We start from the raw sequence: 7,272 nt of genomic DNA on the forward strand, positions 1-7,272 counted from the left end.
AGGAGGGAGGGAGGAAGGAAGGAAGGAGGGAGGGAGGGAGGGAGGGAGGGAGGATGATTTGACTTGATACATAAAACTGTTTGACCTTAGAGATAAAATAACTCGGGAAGCATCAGCTCTCCTAAATAAATACCACCTATTCCACTAATGTGATAATTATGTAACCAATCTGCTTCAGAGGAGTGATTGCCACAGAGAGGTGCTGCCTCAGGACAGGTACACAGAAATCTAGAATCCAGGATACATTTTATGATTTTACTGGGGTACTAATTATACAAGTGTACACAGACACATGCAAAAATGCCCACGTGTTGTGCTTTCAACATCTACTGACATCAGCCCTATTTATGCAAAATCTCAACACAGGGAGAGACCCAGCAGCTCTCTTGAGTAAATATTCTGACCTAAAAACAATCCTATAATTTAAATTTTAAAAAATCCCAATAAAAATGTATATTGGCTGCGGATATCTGTAAGTCAATAAATGGTAAGAGGAACCTTGCATTCTTCATCCTGTGTGCACACACAGGAAAGATTCAGTATGTGATTGACAGGACAAATCTCTGGACAGCAGAAGGGCTTCCCTGCTGTGAGACTTTGGTAGGGAGGGGGAGGTGTGTGGCCTGTCTCTGGTAGGAAACCGTAAATCTCATTTAAATTCTTCCTAGCAAATGGATGTTGATGTCAACGGAATAAACACCCTGCTCTGAAAATAAATGGGATTCAACATTTCCAGCAATAGTTATATATTTCTCCACTAAAAGTATTCAGTTTATAAAACACTAATGCCATTTCCTACCTTAGATCACATGCTTTGCTGTGACCAGATGAGCAAAGCAAGTTAAAACCAAGTGTTTTAAGATTTAAGGCACAATAAGATAAATTCATGATGATTCATAAATTTGCTTCACAAAATTGACAAAGCAACATCAAAGCCAATCCATAAACTAGATATGCTAATTAATTTAAAAACAGTGAAGGTAACTATTACAGGTTGGATATGTTAATTTATTAAAATATTAACATTCACACATACATCTGCATTTTAATACTAATATGACTTTAGGCTTATGCATGAGACTCAAATGTTACAATATTTGTCGAAACAGGACCAAGCACGGCCACTGTGTCCCTCAGAGGTTCTCTGGAGTATCTCTAAGAGTAATGAATGCCATCCTTCTCAGAAAGATGCAGTGCTTGCAGAACTCAACAGTTTCTCAGAAGCAGAGTCAGTCATTTCAGCAGATGCATGCTGAAGTGTTAGTGCTGATCACTGTCAGACTTAATTTCCTCTTTACATGGCTTGAAAGACCTGGGCTGTCTATGAGGCTGCTGGGATCCTGAAAAGAGCCACAGGAAACAGAAAGGAAATCAGCTAGCTCAACTTTGCATGCATCATGACTTTATCTCAATTGCCTTTAAAGAAGAAGCATCTTTTAACCCTCTATTCCCTGGTCTGAAAAAAGAGTCACCCTAGAGAAATACAATCACTAAGCTGCTCAATGGCAGGGTTCAGAATGAAACACATTTCTTGTAAACCAGCTTTTCCTTCTTCCTTATTAAACATCTCTCAAAAGCATATTCTAAACAAAGTAATAACATACCTAAGAAACCCCCTTCTTTAATAAAATACATTTGTTCCCATTGGTTTTAAATGTGTGCTTAAAAAATGAATCCCACTTTTATACACACACACACATACACACACACACACACACACACACACACACACACAATCTAATATGTCAGTTCGTTTCTGCTTTTACCAGCAGCCTTGGCCTACTAGAATCTTGAGAACAGTTTTCTTCTTTTCATAAGACATTTTTAAAATTTTTTCATGTATGGGTGTTTTGCCTGTACGAATGCATGTATCACATACATGCAATACTCCCAGAGGCCACACGAGGGCACTGGATGCCCTGGTCCTGGAGTTTCAGGTTGCTGTGAGCCTGTCATATAGGTGCTGGGAACTGAACCTAGGTCCTCTGCAAGATCAGCAAGTGCCGATAGACACTGAGCATATCTCCAGCTCCATAAGAAATATTTTTAATAACGCAGAGAAACATTAAACATATGTATAAGAATAGGGTTATAGGCAAGGAATTTTCGACAAGATCCCTGAAACACACAAAATAAAAACAAAAATAGACAAACAGCAGTTTTGTTTGTCAAAAAGGAAAAGAAAAAAGCCTGATTATCTTTAAATACATGCTCCTTTTTCTTGTCTAGAATTTTCTATTTGGAGTTAAATAAGTCATCATTTTAATATAGTATTTATTCACTACAATACTTGACAGCATGTTGGGATCTCTTCAGCTTTTTTTTTTAGTTGGTTGATTGGTTGATTGGTTGGTTCCCCCTTTCTTCCCATATCTAAGACCAGCTAAAATCTACTGTTTCAGTTTTGTTGTGTTTGCTTACTGGTGGTCATATCAAATATGAATTAGTTGGCTCTGCAACTCTAGTTTAGGAAAAAGCATGAGGTTAATTCATTCTTGTGTATACAAAAGCTACGGAGGAAACTGAGTTTTCAGCATCATGAAGAATAAAGGCAAGTACGTTCTATTAGACTCTGTGGTTTGCTGAAGGTCTTAGTATTTACAGAACACTTCACGGATTTCAGGAAAACAAAATGAGTCATTTGCAGGGAGAGGATATAATTAGTATTTTAACTTTCCTAAAATGTATAAAGCAGTGGTTCATCAGTTAAGATTACTTCTTGTTCTTGCAGAGAAACAGAACTGTGTTCCTAGGATCGACACAGTAGCTTACCACCACCAATATTCCAGTTCCAGGAGATCCAGCACCCTCTTCTGAGATCTACAGACACCAGACACTCACATGGTACACATGTACACATGCAGACAAGACACTCAAACGCATAAAACAAAATGAATATATCTAAATATGATTTAAATACAAAGATTAAAAACAAAGTGTTTACATCGCTACACATTAGCCTTTTAGCAGTAGGGAATTGTGAATTATACACCACAGTGGCCCTCCTGCTCTGAGTTTTGCATTATGAGCTCTAGTGACCTAAGTGCAACTGAAATATGCAAATATTCATTGAAAACATTCCAGAAATTATTTTTAATTTAAATTTATATTACAGAATATCCATTTTTTCTATTTTGGTGCCTGTTTTACTGTTAATCTTTTACTGAGTCCAGTTTATCAGCTGACCTTCATTACAGGTAAGCAATGTATGTATAGGGAAGACAGTGTATGTAAGGCTGAGTGCTAACCATAACTTGCAACAGCCAGTGGGATTCACAACATAGCTCTTGTGGATAAGAATGGGTGACTCAGATAAGTGTGAGTTAAGTCTGAGGGAAAGACTTACAATAATAATGCAGAATAGATCAATTTATCTTTTCTGGGAACAGACAAGCGAAACACTGTTTCATAGGAGAATCCACAAGGCAGTACGCATTGCTCTGGTCAGTGTGCCAGAGCCTATGGTCTATCTTTTGACTTTGCAGACTTAGCAGTCAGAGTTTTTGCAATCACAGTAGCATGAGGTACATTACTCCTCTTTCCCTTGACTGCAGGATCCTGGCCTCTGTACCATTTCTTCCTTACACTGAGCTGTCCTCTGCCTCAGAATCTTTGTGCTGGGTTTTCTTGATGTCCAGGTGTCTTATCCTCATTGCCACTGTACCTCCATTTAACTGTGCTTACATGAGCCCAGCCTTCCCTGCCCATCCGTGTCTTCCCATTACACCATATAGGATTACCCAACATAGGAAACGAATAAACGTTTCATAATCAAATATCAGATACATAATGAAAATATTTTAACATAAGTAAGACTGATAAAAATATCTGGAATACCCAGGCATAGATTTTAAAACATCATTATTTATCTAACCTTCGGATTTAGCTTGGTCCTTGAGATTTTTATCTGGTTACTTTATTTGCTTTCCCACACTCTATGAGCCCAGAGGTGATGCTAGCCTGGACTACAGACAAAGCAGCAGGGATGGGAAAAGCAGAGGAAATGAGAAACAAGAATCAGCTAGACACAGCAGGCTGGTGACTAGAAGAAGGGACAATTGCTCTGCTTAACTAGGTAGAAGTCGGACTCACTTTTATTTGACAGCATCTGTATTAATCAGAAGTGTTAAGATTGAGATGTTATCTGAAATGGCTGCATAGAAGTTTACGAATTAGGGCATTGTATAAAGCTGGGAAGCTATATATAACACAAGCAATCAATGAAGAGACAATACACAGATGGCAAGAAAACATCTGCAAACTATTCAGCTGACTAGAGGTTAATGGTTAATAACCAGAACCTGAAAGGAACTCTAAGATCTCAAGAGCAAAACAGACACCGATTTAAAAACAGGAAAACTATCTGAATTTCTCAGAGGACAATGTACAAAAGGGGGAAAAAACCATGAAAAATATCAGCATCACCCAGCATCAGGGAAACGCAGGTCCAAGCTCAGTGAGAACATCTCGTTCCAATTCAAACGATCAAAAGACAAAGACGAGATGAAGTGAGAGGAGATGAAGAAGAGCTCTCTTGTTCACTGATGATACCAACATGTTACAGTTTCTGTGGAAAAGAGTGTGGGACTCCTCAGAGAATCCAGAATGAAACTATCACATGATCCGACTACCCCACTACTTGATAGATCCCCAAATGGACTATAATTCTTACATCAAAAATGTTCATTTAGGTATTTATTAAACTACTATTCATAACAGCCAAGCTATGGAATCAACCAAAATGCCTGTTGACAAGTAAGTGAACAAAGAGAATGCAGTATATCCGCACACGGTGGGTGTCAGCCGTAAAGATGAATGGGGCCTTCTCATTGGTGGACGCATGAGGATAACTGGAGGACCTTACGTTAAGTAGAACAAGCCTGCCATGGGAAGAAAAATACTGTCCGTTCTTGTTCAGATGTTGATGCCCCAAAAGAAAAGTCAAGCTCGTCAGGAGTAGAGGGTGGAATAGCAGTAGCAAGAACCCTTGAAGGTGATGCTTAATGTCAACTTGAGAGGATCCAGGATTACTAGACAACCGTCTTTGTGGTCTAAGGGGACTTCTGTGAGGTTAATTAAGCTAAGAAACCCAACTTAAGTCTGGGCAGCATCACCCCATAGGCTGGGGCCTGGACTGATTAATAGAGAGCAAGGTAAATACCTACATTCATCTCTCAGCTTCCTAACAGTGCTGCAATGAGACCAGTCATCTCTTATAGGTGATTTTATTTATTTACATTTCAAATGTCATCCCCTCCCAGTCTCTCCTCTGCAAACCCCCATCCCATCCCCCCTCTTGGCCTCTGTGAGGGTGTACCTTCCCCCACTCAGCCACTCTTGTCTCCTCACCCCTCCAGCATCCCCCTACAAAGGGGCATCGAGCCTCCACAGGACAAAAGGCCTCCCCTCCCACTGATGCCAGATAAGGCTCTCTGCACCAACCAGAGAGCAGCCATCCTAATCTTTTGGTACAGTGACTTTCTTGCCATGCTGGAAGCTAAACTGAACTCTAAAGTGTGGGCCAAATATGTTCTTTATGTTAGGTGTTTTGTTCCAAAAACTAGAAACTAGAGAAGGGGGGAAAGGGAGAGAGAGAGAGAGAGAGTTAGGGTGTGGGAGGAGAAGGAGAGGGAGGGAGGGAGAGAAAGAGGGAAAGGGGAAAGTTGAAAAATGGGTTTCAATGTTCCATCTTACAGAAGAAACAACTACAGTTAACAATACGTCATTATAAATTATGAAAATTATTATACTATTATAATATTAATTATTAGAAATAATGAGAAAATAGGCATTTAACACTTCCCCACACAGAGAAATGTTTAAGAACATATAAATCCTCTTACCATATTTGATCACCACACCTGTATAAGCATATCAAATCACCACATTGCATCACAGAAGTATATACGAATATTACACACCAACTAAAATCTTTATCAACAGAGAGAAAGAGGAAGGAGGTCAGACAGACAGAGAAGGGAGGAGGGAGGGAGGGACAGAAGGATGAAGGAGGGGGAGGGAAGGAAGGGAAGGAAGGAAGGAAGAAAGAAAGGAAGGAAGGAAGGAAGGAAGGAAGGGAGGGAGGGAGGGAGGAAGGAAGGAAGGAAGCTAGCTAGCTACAAAACTGAAACAGATCAAAGCTGCAATGTACAGAAAAAGTGAAGGACATAGCTCATTCTGAAGCACGGGAACAGACGATCGATCACACAGCAAGCCTGCCTGACGAGAAGAGATGAGAACGAGAAGCCTCTGTAACTGGGCCGCTCTGCTTGTTGATTATTCTGCCTTGATTCTCCCCTTTCTTCAGATCCACAAACACATACATAATGTATGCGATGAATTTCACTTATAAAACTATAATTTGAAATCTAGCTCATTTGATAGTCCTCTTATCAATCTCAAGCCTTCATTAAGGAAAATTACTTTCCTTACTTATGATACCACTTCTCCTCGAGATAAGCATTGGAGAAGGTAAAGACAGCGGCTGTTTGCAGATGTGGAACTGCTTAGTTTGCATAAACAGATGGAAAACATCTCTTGGGTATTCTGTAGTATGTGTGTGTGTGTGTGTGCGTGTGCGTGTGCGTGCGAAACTATACATGTGTATATGGGTTTGTGTACTGCCTCTGCTTCCTTAGAGCTGAAACCACAAGAGTGTAACTCCTGGGGATTGAACTCAGGTTCTTCTGCTTGAAAGGCAAGACTTTTACTGACTAAGTCATCTCACATATATATATATATTTTTAAGGCTACAACAGAATTCTTTATTTTAAATGTACTTATTCACTTTACTTCCTGATCGCAGCCCTGCAGACTCCTCCTCTACCATGTCTCCCTCCCTTCCCCTTCATCTCTGAGAAGAGGCTGATCGCCTCTGGATACCAACCCACCCTGGCAACCACAGTCCCTGCAGGACCAGGTACATCCTCTTCCACTGAGGCCAGACATGACAGGCCAGTTAGGGGAACGGGATTCACAGGCAGGCAACAGTCAGGACAAGCCTCCGCTCCAGTTCTTAGAGATAACCCCTATAAAGACCAAGCTGCACATTTGCTACATATGTGCAGGGAGGTCTGGGCCCAGCCCTTGTATGCTCTCTGGTTGGAGGGTCAGTCTCTGGAAACTGCGAGGATCCAGGCTAGTTAACTTTGTTGGTCTTCCTGTGGAGTCCCCATCCCCTCTGCATTTCTCAGCCCTTCCCCCAACTCTTCCACAAGACTTTCTGATTGGATGGAGGTAGACTGGGGGTTACTCATCCTTCCTGGCTGTGCT

At 40.7% G+C, this 7,272-nt stretch overlaps 1 protein-coding gene across 1 annotated transcript in view; it reads right to left on the reverse strand.

Moving 5' to 3' along the window:
* Col19a1 (collagen type XIX alpha 1 chain) overlaps window positions 1-7,272 on the reverse strand; it is a 321,968-nt gene that overhangs the window by 298,710 nt on the left and 15,986 nt on the right. The window lies entirely within an intron of this gene.

Source organism: Mus pahari, chromosome 5 (genome assembly GCF_900095145.1).
Source record: "Mus pahari chromosome 5, PAHARI_EIJ_v1.1, whole genome shotgun sequence".
Taxonomy (NCBI): domain Eukaryota; kingdom Metazoa; phylum Chordata; class Mammalia; order Rodentia; family Muridae; genus Mus; species Mus pahari.